Source organism: Chrysochloris asiatica, unplaced genomic scaffold (genome assembly GCF_000296735.1).
Source record: "Chrysochloris asiatica unplaced genomic scaffold, ChrAsi1.0 scaffold00242, whole genome shotgun sequence".
NCBI classification, from domain to species: Eukaryota; Metazoa; Chordata; class Mammalia; order Afrosoricida; family Chrysochloridae; genus Chrysochloris; species Chrysochloris asiatica.
The window spans coordinates 2,624,109-2,641,437 of record NW_006408760.1 but is presented as its reverse complement, the minus strand read 5'-3'; the positions used below and the strand labels follow the sequence as shown (position 1 = coordinate 2,641,437).

General features: G+C 38.9%; 1 protein-coding gene across 1 annotated transcript in view; it reads right to left on the bottom strand.

Moving 5' to 3' along the window:
• The window catches only part of UIMC1 (ubiquitin interaction motif containing 1), a 112,845-nt gene that overhangs the window by 40,446 nt on the left and 55,070 nt on the right, over positions 1–17,329 (bottom strand). The gene's annotated exons all lie outside the window — the stretch shown is intronic.

Sequence of the window (17,329 nt, the reverse complement as noted above, 5' to 3'; positions counted from 1 at the left end):
GGATATACCCTTTGATTGGCTGATGATGCATGGAGGGAATTGGAACCATGGCAATGAGATGATATACGATGGAATGAATGTAAAACTAAAGTTCTCTCATGTAAACTATCATATAATTCACCATAAAACATTAAAAAAAAAATCTGTTGGATTCCTCTATTGTAACAATGACAACGCTGAAAAAGACATTAGGAAAGAAATACCATTTACAATAGCCGCCCAAAGGATGAAATATGTAGGAATAAACGTAACCAGCGAAACAAAGGGCCTATACAAAGAGAATTATAAAACACTACTCTAAGAAACCAAAGGAGACTTACAAAAGCAGAAGAACATACCATGTTCCTGGATAGGAAGACTCAACATCGTGAAAATGTCAATACTATCCAAAGCAATTTACACAGATAATGCAATCCCAATCCAGATTCCAGTGACATTCTCAAAGAGATCGAAAAGGCAATTACAAACTTTATATGGAAAGGAAGGAGACCCAGAATAACCAAAGCACTGTTCAAGAAGAACAAAGTTGGAAACATCTCACTCCCTGATTTCAAAATCTACTGCAAGGCTACAGTGGTCAAAACAACCTGTACTGGTACAATGAAAGATACACCAATCAATGGAACAGAATCGAGAATCCAGAAATTAACCCATCCACATAGAGCCAACTGATTTTCAACAAAGTGCCTAAGAATATCGCATGGAGAGGAGATGGCCAATTCAACAGATGGTGCTGGCAGAACTGGAAAGCAATATGCAAAAGACTTAAACAAGACCTTTACCTCACCCCCTATACAAAAACCTACTCAGCATGGATAAAAGACCTAAATGTGAATCCCAGAATCCTAAAGACCAACAATGAAAAAATAGGGACATTTGTGAGGGCCCTGATACAGGGCATACACAGACTACCAAACATTGTGAACACTACACAAACAAAAGTAGACAAAACAGATGACTGGAACATACTAAAAATTAAAAATGTATGTGCCATCATAAGACTTGACCAAAAGAGTAAAAAGGGAACCCACCAAATGGGAAAAAAACTTTTGCAACGACACATCAGACAAGGGACTCATTTCCAAAATATTTAGGAAACTACAACACCTCTACAAGAAAAAGACAAATAACCCAATTGAAAAATGGGCACAGGACATGAACAGACACTTCACCAAGGAAGAGAGCCAGGCAGCCAACAAACATAAAGAAATGTTCACGATCACTAGCCATTGTTGTTGCTGTTAAGTGCCGGCGAGTCAATTCTGACCCACAGCAACCCCGTATAGGGTTTCTGAGGAGCAGCTGGTGAGCTTGAACCACCAACCTTGCAGTTCAAACGGCTCTGCAGTCTGGCACATTAACCCACCCCATAGCCGTTAAAGAGATGCAAATCAAAACAACAATAAGATATCATTTTGCACCAGCAATAACAGCAAAGATCAAAAAAGTAGAGGACAATAAATGCTGATGAGGATGTGGAGAGACTGGGACCCTCCTACATTGTTGGTGGGCTTGCAAAATGGTCCAACCACTCTGGAAAGCAATATGGCACTTCTTCAGAAGATTGGAAATAGAGACACCTTATGATCCAGCAATTCCTGTACTTGGCATTTATCCATAAGAAATACAAGCACATAACATGCACACCAATGTTCATTGCAGCACTATTTACAATAGCAAAAAGATGGAGACAATCTAAGTGCCCATCAATGGAAGAATAGACAAACAAATTTTGGTACATACACGTAATGAAATATTATGCTACCTTGAAGAATAACAAGGAAGTTGCAACCGCATAACTTGGATGAACCTTGGGAACATTATGCTAAGTGAAATCAGCCAGTCACAAAAGGAGAAATATTACATAGGGCCATTATTGTAAATGATTAAGAAAAAGTACCCACACTAAAAGAGGAAAAATATATATTATCTGCTGGTTACTGAGAGGTATGGGGTAGAGTGAGGAGAGGGAAGGTGGAACACAGGGAAGGGAATAGATAAATTACCATTTGGAAGGTGGGGAGGGTGGACAATACACTTGAAGGGGGAGGGGAATGGAAGAACAAGGCAGATGGGAAAACAGTCAGGTGTGCATGGGCTAAGTGGGACTGAGGTAAATAATGATGTATACACAACCTTGGTACAACAGGGCTCTGGGACACAAGGATTTAGGCATGGTTTGAATGGGCAAAAGAAGGGAAACAAGGTTAAGATGCTTGGCTGTCTTTTGAATCTTGGTTTCCCTTACTTACTATTGTAAAATAGACTCTTGAAGGGGAGAGAAAGGAATAGCCAGAAACATCACCATAGAAAGCTTTTAAGTCCGTCTTCAGCCTATAACTGATTGGAATACCTAAAATAGGACTAGAACTTGCCCAGTAAAGGAGGCTTCCTGCAGAGCCTTTGCATTGCATAAGACCATAGGTGGAATCCTGATCCTCATTCAGAACATTTTGAGGTGGGAAATTTCCACTGTAAGGACAAGCAGACCAGCCTGGATAGGCTAGAAGAAATAGAAAATACTTCTTGAAAGAAAGACCAGCAGGAAAAATCACTAACAGTAATGGTAGTCTGATTGACTATTACAAGAACAAACAAGTTGTTCACACAGTAGCCATCAAGGTATGTGGTCAGGTCCCCTTAGGGCAAACCCCCTTCCAAGAATAATATTCAAGAGGAACACATGAGCAGGCATGTGGTCTTGCTGCTGACCACATTGGTCACCGATAAGGGGGAGTGAGGGAAAAACAGCAATGAAGTTGTGAGCTAAGTCCTACCACGTTGACTCCTGTCAACCTGGGTTGAGACATGGTTGGCCAGCAGTATGGCGAAACCTGGGGACTCCTAGGCCCAGGGACAGGGACATGGCCACAGAGAACTAGAGCGGAGAGTGAAGCATCTGGCTGATATGAAGCAAGGGGTGATGCACATGAACACCCATACTTGCAGACAGTACCCATCTGACCGGGCTTCAATGGCTGGATGACTAGAACATGACTAGAGGAAGAAGAGGAAAAAAAGAGTAATCTGCTACAATTTGATGAACTTGACCTATGCTTGTGGATGTAGTAGCTCAAAAGAGGGAATGAATCTTTACAGTGAGGATCATTCCCACCTCCTCAGTACACAGGGTTGACAGGGATGGGTAACTTAGACACTGGCTACCCAAAATGGAGGGAGGGGGGCTACAAAGGCACAAAGTGACTGGCTTACAAGTTTTCAAGAGGGAGCTTAGTTTCAGAGGGTGCAGAAGAAGGCAGAATCTCCACTGAGTGGTTTCCAACCTGTCTAGATGGGGCTGGTGAAAGGAAATGGGGATAAGACTCTTGTGGTTCAATATTGAATAATTGCTCTCAAGACTGATTGTGAGTGTTGCAAATGTAAAGGTGGACATTTTGTTAACAAAAGGAGGGGAGTGGCTGATCTTGCAGTCCAGGAGCAGAGGACCCTGGGACCATCAAGGGAGAAGAGCGGAGTGTGGGACCCTATCCAGAGAAACAGCGACGCCAGAGATGGAGGTAGAGATGATGACGTGGAAAGATGGAGCAGCTGGGGACTCTGGACTCTGGGAAGGAGAGGGGCTGTGTGTTGACAGCCAGGGGGCAGGCTTGCGGGGTGTACCCTTTGGCTGTTTGATGAGGCATGCAGGGAATTGTAATCATTGCACTGAAACGAAATAAGATAGGATGAATGTAAAGCTAATGCTCTTCCATGTAAACTATCACTTAATGCACAATTAAAAAAAAAAAAAAAAACAGAGGGAATAGAAGCAAATACTGTTGAATGATGATGCACGGAAGAGATGGTAATCATTGTGATGAAACAATGAGTGTAAAGCCGATGTTCTCCCATCTATGCTATCACTCAAATCACAATAAAAACTTAAAGGAAAAGAAAACAAAAAACAGCCTGGTATTGGTACAACAAAAAGACACATAGATCAATGGAACAGAATTGAGAACCAGAAGTAAATTTATCCACTTATGCTCAGTTGACCTTTGACAAAGAACCAAAACATATTAAATGGAGAAGAGATAGTTTAACAAATGGTGCTGGAAAAAGTGCAAATTTGCAGAAGAAAAAACAAGACCAATTATCTCACGCCATATACAAAAATGAACTCAACATGGATTAAAGACCTAAATGTAGACCTAAACTATAGACCTAGAAGTATTAAGAGCATCAATGAAAAAATCAGGACAAATATCAATGAAAAAATTAGGGGCTCTGATTATAGCATAAATACTACCAAACATAACTGAAACTACACAAACTGCAGAAGACAAAATAGATGACTGGGACCTCCTAAAAATTAAAAAGTTATATGCAAAAGATGTCACCAAAGAGTAAAAGGAAAACCCATAGACAGGGAAATTTTTGGCAATGACATACCAGACAAGAGACTATAAGCTTAAAATTTATAGAATATTTCAGGGCCTCAGTAAGAAGACAAATTAAGACACTTCATCAAAAATGACATTCAGGTGCCTAACAAACATATGAAGAAATAGTCTTTATCATTAGCCTTTAGAGAGATGCTAATCAAAACAAACATGAGATATCATCTTACTCCACCATTATAGCAGAGATCAAAAAACCCAGAAAACAACAAATGCTAGACAGTATGGCAAGTATGGGGTCCTCCTACACTGCAGATGGGACTGTAAAATGGTGCAACCACTGTTGAAAACAGTATGGCACTTTCTCAGAAGGTTGGAAATAGAAATAACCATATGGTCCAGCAATCCTTCTACTTGATATATATCCATAAGGAATGAGTTGTAACACAAATAAATATATGCATGCCCATGTTCATTGCAGCATTATTCACAACAGCAAAAAGATGAAGACAGTCTAGATGTCCATCAGCAGAGGAATGATTGAACACACTTTGATATATACACACAATGGAATATTCAGCAACAATGAAGAATAAAAATGAATCTGCAAAATACTGCATAATATGGAGGTACCTGGAGGATATTATACTGAGTAAAATTGTTGTCTGATCCTAGGCCATCCTCACAATCGTTGTGTATTATCTTTAGCAAAATTTTACCTGCATGTGATTATGAATAATATTGCTTAATGATTTTCACATTCCATTGGGCACAAATATGGATCCCTTCCAATCAGTTGACCTAGTAGCTGTCTTCCAAATTTCTTGGCATAGATGAGTCAGTGCCTCTGGTGCTGCATCAATTTGTTGAAACATTTCCATTTGTATTCCATCAATTCCCAGAACCTCATTTTTTAAAGTCCCTTCAGTGTACGTCATTGGTGGAGCATGTTATTATGTTTTTAAGTGTCAAGTCAGTGCCAACTCATAGTGACCCCATATAGGGTTTCTGAGGAGCAGCTGGTGGGTTTGAACTGCTGATCTTGTGGTTCACAGTCCAGTGCTTATCCTAAAGCACCACACCAGGAGTCTTGGTGGAGCATGATGTTGTTGCTGTTGTTGTTAGATGCTATCGAGTTGGTACCAACTCATAGCGACCCTATGTACAATAGAACAAAACACTGCCTGGTCCTGGGCCAACCTCACAATTGTTACCACGCTTGAGCCCATTGATGTTGCCACTTTGCCAATCCATCCTGCTGGGGGTCTTCATCTTTATCTCTGGCCCTCCATCTTACAGAACATTATATCCCTCTCCAGTGACTGGTCTCTACTGACAATATGTCTGAAGTATGAGAGACAAAGTCTGGCCATCCTGGCCTTCAAGGAGCACTCTAGCAGTACTTCTTCTAACACGGATCTGTTTGTTCTTTTGGCAGTCCACGGTATTTTCAATAGTCTCCTCTAACATCATAACTCAAATGCATCAATTCTTCTACAATCTTCCTTAGTCACTGTCGAACTTTCGCATGCATATGAAGTTATTGAAATTACCATGGCTTGGGTTAGGCGTACCTTAGTCCTCAAGGTGACATCTTTGCTCTTCAACATTTTAAAAAGGTCTTGTGCAGCAGATTTGCCTAATGCAATACATCATTTGATTTCTTGGCTGCTGCTTTCATGAGTATTGATGGTTGACCCAAGAAAAAATCAAGTCTTTGACAACTTCAATCTTTTCTCCATTTATAAGGATGCTATTTACTGGTCCAGTAGTAAGGATTTTTGTTTCCTTTACATTGAGGTGCAACCTACAATTAAGGCTGTGATCTTTGATCTTCATCAATAAGTATTTTAAGTCCTCTTGGCTTTAAGTAAACAAGGTTGTATCATCTGCATATCACAGATTGTTAATGAGCCTTCTTTCAATCCTGATGCCACGTTTTTCTTCATATAATTCAGCTTCTAAAATTATTTGTTCAGCCTACAGACTGAATAAGTATGGTGAAAGAATACAACCCTGCACACACCTTTCCTAATTTTAAACCATTCAGTGTTCCCATGTTCTGTTTGAACAACTGCCTCTTGGTCTATGTACAGGTTCCTCATGAGCACAATTAAGTATTCCGGAATACTCATACTTCACAATGTTGTCTATAGCTGTGAGGATCTACACAATTGAAAGCCTTTGCATAGTCAACAAAGCACAGGTAAACATCTTTCTGGTATTTTCTGCTTTGAGCCAAGATCCATCTGATATCAGCAATGATATCCCTCGTTCCACATCCTTTTCTGAAATTGGCTTGAGCCTCTGGAAGTTCTCTGTCAATGTATGGTTGTAGCCATTTCTGTATTACCTTCAGTAAAACTTTACTCACATGGGGCAACAATGATGTTGTCTGATGATTCCCACATCCCGTTGGGTCACCTCTTTTTGGAATGGGCACAAATATGGATCTCTTGCAGTAAGTTGGCCAGGTAATTGTCTTCCAAATCTCTTGGCATACATGAGTGAGTGCCTCCAGTGCTGCCTCACTTCCTTGAAAGATTTCAATTTGTATTCCATCTATTCCTGGGTGCCTTGTTCTTTGCCAATGACTTCAATGCACCTTGGACCTCTTCCTTCAGGATTATTTGCTCTTGATCATATGCTTCCTCTTGAAACAACTGATCATCGACCATTTCTTTTGGTACAGTGACTCTGTGTATTCCTTCCATTTTCTTTTGATGCTTTCTTCATCATTCAGTATTTTTCCTATAGAATCCTTCAATACCACAAATCGAGGTTTGATTTTTTTCTTTAGTTCCCTCAGCTTGAGAAATGCTGAGCATGCTCTTCCCTTATGGTTTTCTAACTCCTGGTCATTGCACATTTTGTTATAATATTTGACTTTGTCTTCTCGAGCTGACCTTTGAATCTCCTTGTATCTCCTCATTTCTTCCATTTGCTTTAGCATCTCTTGCTGGAAACCAAGTTTGAGAGTCTCTTCTGACATCCATTTTGGTCTTTTCTTTCTCTCTTGTCTTCTCAATGACCTTTTGCTTTCTTCATGTATGATGTTCTTCATGTCTTCAAACAACTCTTCTGGTCTTCAGTCTTTAGTGGTGCGTCTGATGCACCAAATCTGTTCTTCAGATGATCTCTAAATTCAAGTGGGATATATTCAAGGTCATTATTTTGGCTCTCATGGACTTAATTTTCTTCAGCTTCAGTTTGAATTTGTATATGAGTAATTAATAGTCTGTTCCACCGTCTTCCTGTGGCCTTGTTTTGGCTGATGATACGGAGCTTTTCTACCGGCTCTTTCCACAGATGTAATGAATTTGATTTCTGTGTAGTCCATCTGGTGAGGTCCATGTGTACAGTTATCTCTTACGTTGTTTAAAAAGGTATTTGCAATGAAGAATTCATTGGTCTTGCAAAATTCTATCATGTGATATCCAGCATCATTTCTATCACCAAGGCCATATTTTCCAACTACGGATCCTTCCTCTTTGTTTCCAACCTTTGCATTCCAATCACCAGTAATGATCAATACATCTTGATTGCATGTTTGATCAATTTCAGACTGAAGAAGTTGGTACAATTCTTCAATTTCCTCATCACTGGCTTTAGTGGTTAGTACATAAATTTGAATAATAGTGGTATTAACTGGTCTTCCTTGTAGGCATATAGATATTATCCTATCACAGACAGAGCTGTACCTCATGACTGCTACTGATATATTCTTTCTGACGATGAATGCGACGTCATTCTCCTTCAATTTGTCATTACCAGCTTAATAAATCATTTGATTGTCAGATTCAAAATGGTCAATACCAGTCCATTTCAGCTAATGCCAAGGATACACATATTTATACATTCCATTTCATTTTTGACATTTTCCTAGATTCATACTTCGTACATTTCATGTTACATATACTAATGAATGTGTACAGCTGTTTCTTTTCATTTTGAGGAGTGCCCCATCAGCAAATAAAGGTCCTGAGGGCTTTATTCCATTTGCATCATCATGGTAAACTCTACTTTAAGGAGGCAGCTCTTTCCCAGTCACATTTTGAAAGCCTTCTAACCTGAGCCTCCTAACCTAAGGGGCTCATCTTCTGGCATTATTATCTGATAATATTCTAGTGCTCTTCAACATGTTTCAATATTAAATAATCTGGTGCTGACAGTGTTCCACTGCTATTCATAAGGTTTTCAGTGACAAAATAATCGGAAATAGTTCGTCTCTCCTCTCCTTCTGCTTTCATCTAGAAGTTCATTTAACACCTGTCCACCGTGGTTGACCCTGCTGGTATTTAAAATACCGTTGGCATAGCTTCCAGAATAACAGCAACACACAAGCCAACCACAGTACAACAAACTGATAGATGAGTGGTGGTGAGTGAAATTAGTCAATCTCAAGGGGGCAGATACTATGTAAGACCACAATAGTAAAAAGTTAAAAAAGGTTTTCATTCTATAATAAAACTTTCTATGATGGTTACCAGGGTGGGAGAAAAGAGAGAATTATTTACTGAGTAGTGAGTAGACACATACTAACTTGGGTGATGGGAAAGGCAGTTAATAAGAAAAAGGAAGGAAAAGATAAGAAGAGGGGCAAATAAATCAAAAAAAATTTTTTTTGGTCTTCTTTTTCATGTAGTAGAAGCAAAAACATATGTATTTATTTTTTCATTTAAAAAAAAGAGCTTATACATTATTTTTCATTTGAAACATGAAGGTTAAGTTATTATGGTAGCATTTTGTGTGTTGTTGTTGCTGTTGTTAAGTGCCACTGAGTTGGTTCCCAAGGAGAGGCTTTGAATCACCGACCTTGCAGTTAGCAGTCCAATGTGACATGTTTGATACCAGATAGTGTGACTTTATAGTTCACCTTAATTTTATTTTCTCTAATAATAATGCCTCTATAACAATGAAATACAATACTGAGAAATGTTTGTGAAGGCCGTCTTGTGTAATAAGGCAAAAAAATAAAAGTAGGAAACTATAAAACAAAAATGTTAATAGTTACTATCCTATAGCTCTTGAATTAGAATGACAAGAATTCTGCACCTTGCCCATTTTGTTTCTCTATTTTCCAAATTTATGCAATGACTGCATCTTTTTTAAAGAAAAATGTTTGTGTAAAGAAAAACAAAAAGAAGATAACAGAGATCATTGGGGAAAACCTGCTCTACAATGTTAACCAAAGAGAAGAGAGATACACCCAACACTATATAAACAAACTTGATATGGAGATAGTGGTCTAAGACTTCTTCCAGTAACAAAGTTATGATGTATTTCTATTTCAGTACCAGGGGAATTTAAGTAAGTTGACCTCTTCATAAAAACCAAACAGTTCTGGGACTAAGCCTAATGACAAGAAATCTACTTTATGGCTGCCCAGACTTTGCTCTAAAACATCCTTTTCCTAAACATCTTTGCATTTTGCTTTGTAAACTGCACCTGTCACTGTGGGTTCCTCTACCAAAAAATATTTCTCCAATAAGACAAAGAATCAAGTACATTTTGTACACTTTCTTAAAGTTAAAAATGGTAAACAACTTCAAGAATATAAATAATTTCTAACAGTATAAAAAATACTTACAATCTATTGTTGAAAAGAGGTCAAATGCAAAAACAAAATATGATCTATACAGTAGAATATCAATCTTAGAAAAACAAAACAAAGCCATTTTTTCTCCTCATCCAACAGAAAGAATAAATATACCAAGATATTTATGGAGGCATAACTTGTTGTTGTTGCATGCCTTTGAGTCAGTTCCAACTCATCTCAACCCTATACACAAGAGAACAAAACACGGTCCTGCACCATCCTAACAATTGCTATATTTCAGTCCATCATTGCTGTCACCATGTCACTTCATCTCATTGTGGGTCCTCCTCTGTTTCACTGATCCTCCACTTCACCAAACATGATATCCTTGTCTTTCAGGGTTTTATAAATGTCTCCCCATTGCCTTCTTGCTTGCATGGTTTCTGCTGAGAGATCTGAGCTTAATCTCACTTGCTTGCCTTTGTATGTGACACTTCTGTTTTCCCTGGCTGCTTTCAGAAGTGTCTCCTTATCTTTGATTTTGGAGAGCTTGACTATGATATGTCTTGGTGATTTTCTTTTGGGGTCTAGCCTTCCTGGGGTTCGCTGAGCTTCTTGAATGTTTATCTTTTCACTTTTCAGAATGTTAGAGAAATTTTCTTCCAACAGTTCTTCAATTATTTCCTCTGTGGACTTGTGGGATTCTTCTTGTTCTGGAATGCCGATAATTCTTAAGTTATTCCTCTTCATTTTGTCCAACATGAATCTTAGACCATCTTCAGAATTTTTTATCCTTTTTTGTGTTTGTTCTTCTATCTTAGTGGTATTCAGAGATTTGTCTTCCAACTCACTGATTCTGCCTTCCATCTCATCTATTCTACTCTTCTGCCCTTTCAGAGTGTTCTCTATTTTTGATATTTTGTTATTGATCATTTGGACCTCTTTCTTTAGGTTTTGAATTGTTTCCAATGCTGTATCTATCTTATTTGATTGTTCCTGTTACACTTTCTTGGCTTCTTCCTTATGTTTCTCAACTCCATTGTAAAGTATTTTGAAACATTTTATGATCATTTTTCTGAATTCCACCTCAGGCATTTCCAAGGCCTGCCCTCCTTCCAGAATGGAGTCGAGGTCTCTTTCCCTCCTTACAGCCCTCTCCTTCTCCTTCCTGTGTTAAAAACACAGGAACAAAAAACAAACAAGAAAAGTTCAAGGCCTGCTCTTGGGCTGAGTATCTGTCGGCCATTTGGTTTTAAGTGGAAACTGTCTCTTTAAATTTCAAGGTGATCTATGCACATGCGTAGTAGAACCTTCCGAGGGTGGGGCTAGAGTATCCGCCAGCTCAGGCACCCCTATAGTCACCAGAATGGAGGTACGCACATAGCAAGGGACCAACGAAAAGACACCAAAAAAAAAGAATGCCCACACCTCTATCTCTGCGGCTCTGTCAGGCATCCGTGGCTGCTCTGATCCTTTCCCCACTTGGTCCCACACAAAATGGAGGCTCCTGGAGCAGCTGAGCGTCCCGAACCAGGAAGCAATGGATTTCTTGCTTCTGCCACAAACTCCCCAGCTGTAAGTCTTCCAACCGTCTAAATATTCCTTTATATGTGGTTCAGAATACTGGGACCATTCCCTGAGCCTTCTTGGTCCTGTATTCTGTGTTGTTCTTGGCAGAGCTCGTCACTACACTTCCACCCGATCCGCCATCTTTTTCCAGAAACCTCATTTGCTTTCTTGACTGCTGTTTCCATGAATACTGATTGTAGATCCACATAAAATGAAGTCTTACACCATTTCAATCTTTTTTTCATTTTGCATACTATTTATTGGTCCAGTCATGAAAATTTTCTTTACATTAAAGTGCTATCCATACTGAAGTCTGTAGTCTTTGATCTTCATCAGTAAGTATTTTAAATATTCTTCATTTTCAGCAAGCAAAGTTGTGTCATCTGCATATTACAAATTGTTAATCAGTCTTCCTCTAATCCTGATGCCACATTCTTCATCTAATTCAGCATACAGGCTGAATAAGTATGGTAAAAGGATACAACTCTGGCACACACTTTTCTTGAATTTAAAGCATTCAGTATCCCCTTGCTCAGTTTGAATGACTGCCTCTTGGACTATGTACAGATTCCACATAAGCACAAGTGTTTTAGAATACTTATTCTTTACAACATTATCCATAGTTTGTTAGGAGCCACACAGTCAAATGCCTTTGCAAAAACAATAAAGTACAAATAAACATCTTTCTGGTATCCTTCAGCCAAGATCCATATGACATGCACAATGATATCCCTCTTTCCACACCCTCTTCTTAATCTGGCTGGAATTTTTTTCTGGTACCTCCCTGTCAATAAAATGTTAGTTGCATGTGATACTAATGATATTTTTCAATGCTCCTGCATTTTCATTGAGTCAACTTTTTTTGGAATGGACACAAATAAGAATCTCTTCCAATTGGATGGCTAGGTAGTTGTCTTGGAATATATGAATGAACACCTCCCTCTGATGCTGCATCCATTTCCTGAAACATTTTAATTTGTATTCTGTCAATTCCTGGAGGCTTTTCACCTTTAATGCAGCTTGGACTTCTTCCTTCTTTGCCAATCATATGCTACTTCTTGAAAGTGATGATCAACCATTTGTTTTTAGTACAGTAACTCTGTGTATTCATTCCATCTTCTTTAGATACATCCTGTATAATTCAGTATTTGCCCACAAATCCTTCCATATCACAAGTTAAGGCTTGAATTTTCTTCAGTTCTTCCAGCTTGAAAAATGCTGAGCAAGTTCTCCCCTTTTGATTTTCTAACTCTAGGTCTTAGCACATTTCATTCTAACACTTCATTTCATCTTCTCAAGCTGGCTTTAAATTTTTCTGTTCAGCTTTTTTACTTCATTATTTCTACCAGTTGTTTAGCTCCTCGTCACTCAATAGCAAATTTCTGAGACTCTTCTGACATCCATTTCAGTTTTTCTTTTTTTTAGTGGCATTTTGTTTTCTTTATGGGTGGTGTTCTTGATGTAAGTCTTCTGATTTTCGATCATTAGTGTCTAATGCATCCAATCTGTTCTTGAGATGGGTTCTAAATTCACATGGGATATATTCAATGTCATATTTTGGTTCTCGTGGACTTCTTTCAATTTTATTCCGCACCAACCTGAACATGCATCTGAGCAATTGATGGGTCTCTTCCAGTCTGCCCCAGCCTTGCTTTGGCTGATGCTGAGCTTCTCCATCTTCTCTTTTCACAGATAAAGTAGGTTTGTTTACTATATATTCCATCTGATGAGGTCCAAGGGTCGTTGAAAAATGTAAATGCAAAAAGTCACTGGTCATGCAAATTTTTACCATATGATCTCTAGCATCTATCACCAAGGTCATATTTTCTAACTACCAACCCTTTCTCTTTATTTCCAACTTTCACATCTTGAGTGCATGTTAAATCAATTTCAGACTGAAGAAGCTGGTAGAATTCTTCTATTTCATTATCACTGGCTTTCATGGTTGGTGAGTAAATTTGAATTAGAATGGTATTAATTGGTCTTCCTGCTAGGTGTATGAATAGCTTCAGTAGGTGGTCTGATTCAAAATAGAAAATACCACCAGTCCATTTCAACTAATGCCTAGGATATTGTTGATCTTTATGTGTTCCATATAATATTGACAAATTTCACGTTTTCTAAATTCATACTTCATACAATCCATGTTCTGATTCTTAAAAGATGCTTACAGCTGTTTCTCATTTTGAGCCATGCCCTTTCAACAAACGTAGGTCCCAAAAGGTCTGCCCCACTTATGTCACTATGGTCAGCCCTACTTGAGGAGGCAGCTCTTCCCAAGTCGCATTTTGAGTGCCATTCAACCTGAGGGGCTCATCTTCTGGCACTGTACCTGACAATGTTCCACTGCTATAAGGATTCCAGAGCCTAACCATTAAGTGGTCCCCTTCGCCTTCTTCCTAGTCTGTCTAGGTCTGGAAGCTCAGCTGAAACTTGTTCACCAGGATAATCCTGCTGGCATTTAAAATACAAAATACTAGTTGTACAGCTTCCAATATCACAGTAATACACAAGCTACCACAGTATGACAAACTGACAGATTAGTGTTAGGGAGACTAAGCCGACTGACTTATTTCTAAAACCCCACAGCCATCAATTCAATATTGATGTCCCTACAGGACAGAACAGAACTCCCCATAAGGTATCCAAGATTGTAACTCTTTACAGAAGCAGACTGCCACATCTTTCTCCTACAGAGAAGCTGGTAGTTTCAAAACACTGATCTTCAGTTACCAGTCAAGCTTTTAGCCACTGTACCACCAAAGATCTGGCTTTATTTCCATTATTTTTATATTTCACGGGAAAAAAAAAGAAAGCATGCTTTAAAATTCCCAATTGCTCTGGAGAGTTGTACCAATTCCTTTTAATGTGCCACCCTGACCTGTTGACCCCTGGACCAGGCTACCTCTTCTTTCTACCTCTTTAGGTTGCTCCTATCATCATCAAAGGCAATGAATTCTTTTTCCTTTCTTCTTTCTGCCCCAAACAAAATAACAAAATATCAAATCTGTTGTTATTCTACAACAGGGGTTGGGAACATCCAGCCCACAGGTCAAATAAGGCCTGCAAAATCATTTGGTCTGACCCTACCAAGGCAACTGCAGTTCCAGCCATTGGTGGTGGTGGTTATGTGCCATGGAATAGGTTCCAATTCATATTGACCCTGTGTGGGGTTTCTGAGGTTGTAAATATTTACAGGAGCAGAAAGCCTCCTCTTTCTCCAGCAGAACTCCTGGAAGTTTCTAACTGCTGACCTTGAGGTTAGTACCCTGACTCATAACCACTACCCTACCAGAGCACCTTGTTGTTGTTGTTGTTGTTGTTAAGTGCCTCTGAGTCGGTTCTGACCCATAGTGACCCTGTATAGCGCGTTTCCAAGGAGTAGCGGCTGGTGAGCTCAAACCGCTGACCTTGCAATTCAAATGATTTTGCAGTCCAGCGCATTAACCCATAGCACCACACCAGGACTCTCAAAGCACATTGTTGTAGTTGCTATTGTTAGGTGCCATCTTAGAAGTAAATTAAAAGTTTGATCAAACATAGCACGTTAATTTTTAAATTGGTAATTTTGTATGGCCCATAAAATAAGTAATAAATTTTGGCAGAAAAAAACGTTCCCTACCCCTGTTTTACAGGGTCATTATGAATTTTTTCACACTCATAGTGACTCCATAGGATAGAAGAGAACTGTCCCATAGGATTTCCAAGGCTGCAAATCTCTATAGAAGTACACTGCCACAACTTTCTACCAAGGAGTCACTGCCAGGTTCACACCATTGTCCTTTTGCTTAATAGCTGTGCGCTTTAACTACAGTACCCACCAGGGCTTCTTGTCCTTGCTGCCCTACTCCACTTTTGTTCACACTGATAAGATCTTTCTGCAGGTTCAGCACTGCTTCTATCGCAAGAAAGAAAGCTTTGAAAGTGTTCATTCTGTCCCAGACTGCATAAATCTGAAAACTTGGTGAGAACTAATGAATTGAAAAAGACTAGAAAGTATAAGTAAAGGGCAAATTATTTATAAAGAACATATACAAAGTGATGAGAAAAAAAATAATAAGATTCCCATAGATACTTGGGCAAAGTTCAGAAAACAATACTTCAAAGAAACACAAATTGGCTTTAAAAAAATAAATAAATAAAGGAAAGAAAATGCTCTACCTTACTACTAATGAGAGAAACAGAAAGTAAAGTACAATGAAATATCACCGATTACCTACCAAATGGAGTCCTGGTGTGGTGCTGCAGGATAAGCACCAAACTATGAGGTCAGTCTGAACCACAAGGTTGGCAGTTCAAACTCACCTCAGAAACCCTATTCAGGGTTGCTATGAGTCAGAACCGACTTGACAGTACTTAACAACAGCGGCAACAACACAGAAGATGCTGCCAAAAAACCTAACCTTCATGTTTCAAATGAAAACTAATGTATAAGCTCTTTGTTTTTTTAATGAAAAAATAAATATACATATTTTTCATTCCAGTATAAGAATTCTATACTTGGTAATTCTGTTTAAGGAAATACCCTCATCAGAAATCCAGACTTTATACCCTAAAATGCTCATTGCTATTTTAGATGCTTATAAACAATAAAAAAACCAAACAAACAAATCCACTGCTATTAAGTTGAGTCCAACTCATAGAAACCCCATGAGACAAGAGTAGAACTACCCCATAGGGTTTCCAAGGTTGTAAACTGGAAGCAACTAATACATCTTTCTCCCAAGAAGTGGCTGGTGGGTTTGAACCACTGACCTTTCAGTTAGCAGTCCCTATGCCATTGAGGTTCCTTTCAGGTGCTTATTGTTGTTGTTAAGTGCTGTTGAGTCACTTCTGACTCATAGCAACCCTGTATAGGGCTTCTGAGAAGCAACTAGTCAGTTTGACCACCGACCTTGTGGTTCAAATTGACCTTGCAAGTCCAGTGCTTATCCTACAGTGCCACACCAGGATTCTTATAAGGAAAATAATTAAGTAGAAAACCCACATCCAATATTTGGGAAACACTCAAATCAGAAGCCTTCTCTTTCCCACCAGACTCAATCCCTACCTCGTCTTTGTGTCTATTTTAGCATTTCAAGTGATCTGTATCATATTTCATCATTCTGAAACTATTTCCCTCACTGGCATGCGTATTATTTGAGTTCACAGATTCCACTTAGCTCTGTTATCATATCTCTCACCAATCCTTGAGCCCCGCCGCCAGCACCTAACACAGTATTTTATAGACATCAAAAAAAAAAAAAAAATGTTCATGTTGTATCACTATATAAAGCAATAAATTGATGCCTTCTAAGATCTTATTGTCCATTCTAGACCTCTTGTTATTCTAGAGTAGAAATAAGAAAAAGAAAATTTAGGTGATAAACCTATCATTTAATAAGAGTTTGCTGTTGTGCTGTTAAGTCAATTCCAACTGATAGGAATCTTAGGACACAGAAGAACTGATCCATAGGGTTTCCTATGAGTACCGTATGGAGTCCTGGTGAGGCACTGTAGGATAAGCACAGGACTGCTAACCGCAAAGTTGACGGTTCAAACTCACCAGCCACTCCTGGGAAATGCTATAAAGGGTCGCTGTGAGTTGGAACTGTCTTGATGGAACTTAAGAACAACAATCATTACGGGAGCAGATCATCAGGTCTTTTCTCCCATGGAGAAAATCATTTACCTTTCAATTAACTGTCAAACACTTAACTAATGTGCCACCTTGGCTCCTTTTCTTATTTTAACCGATAGGACTGTCTTACCAGACAAATAGAGTTTCTGAAAGGTACTAATGAAGTTTTCTGTTACTTGTAAACAATACATACCAATCACTTGAATACAGTGACTCAACTCCAAACCCACTGCCTCTGAGGCAATTCCGATTCAAAAGGAC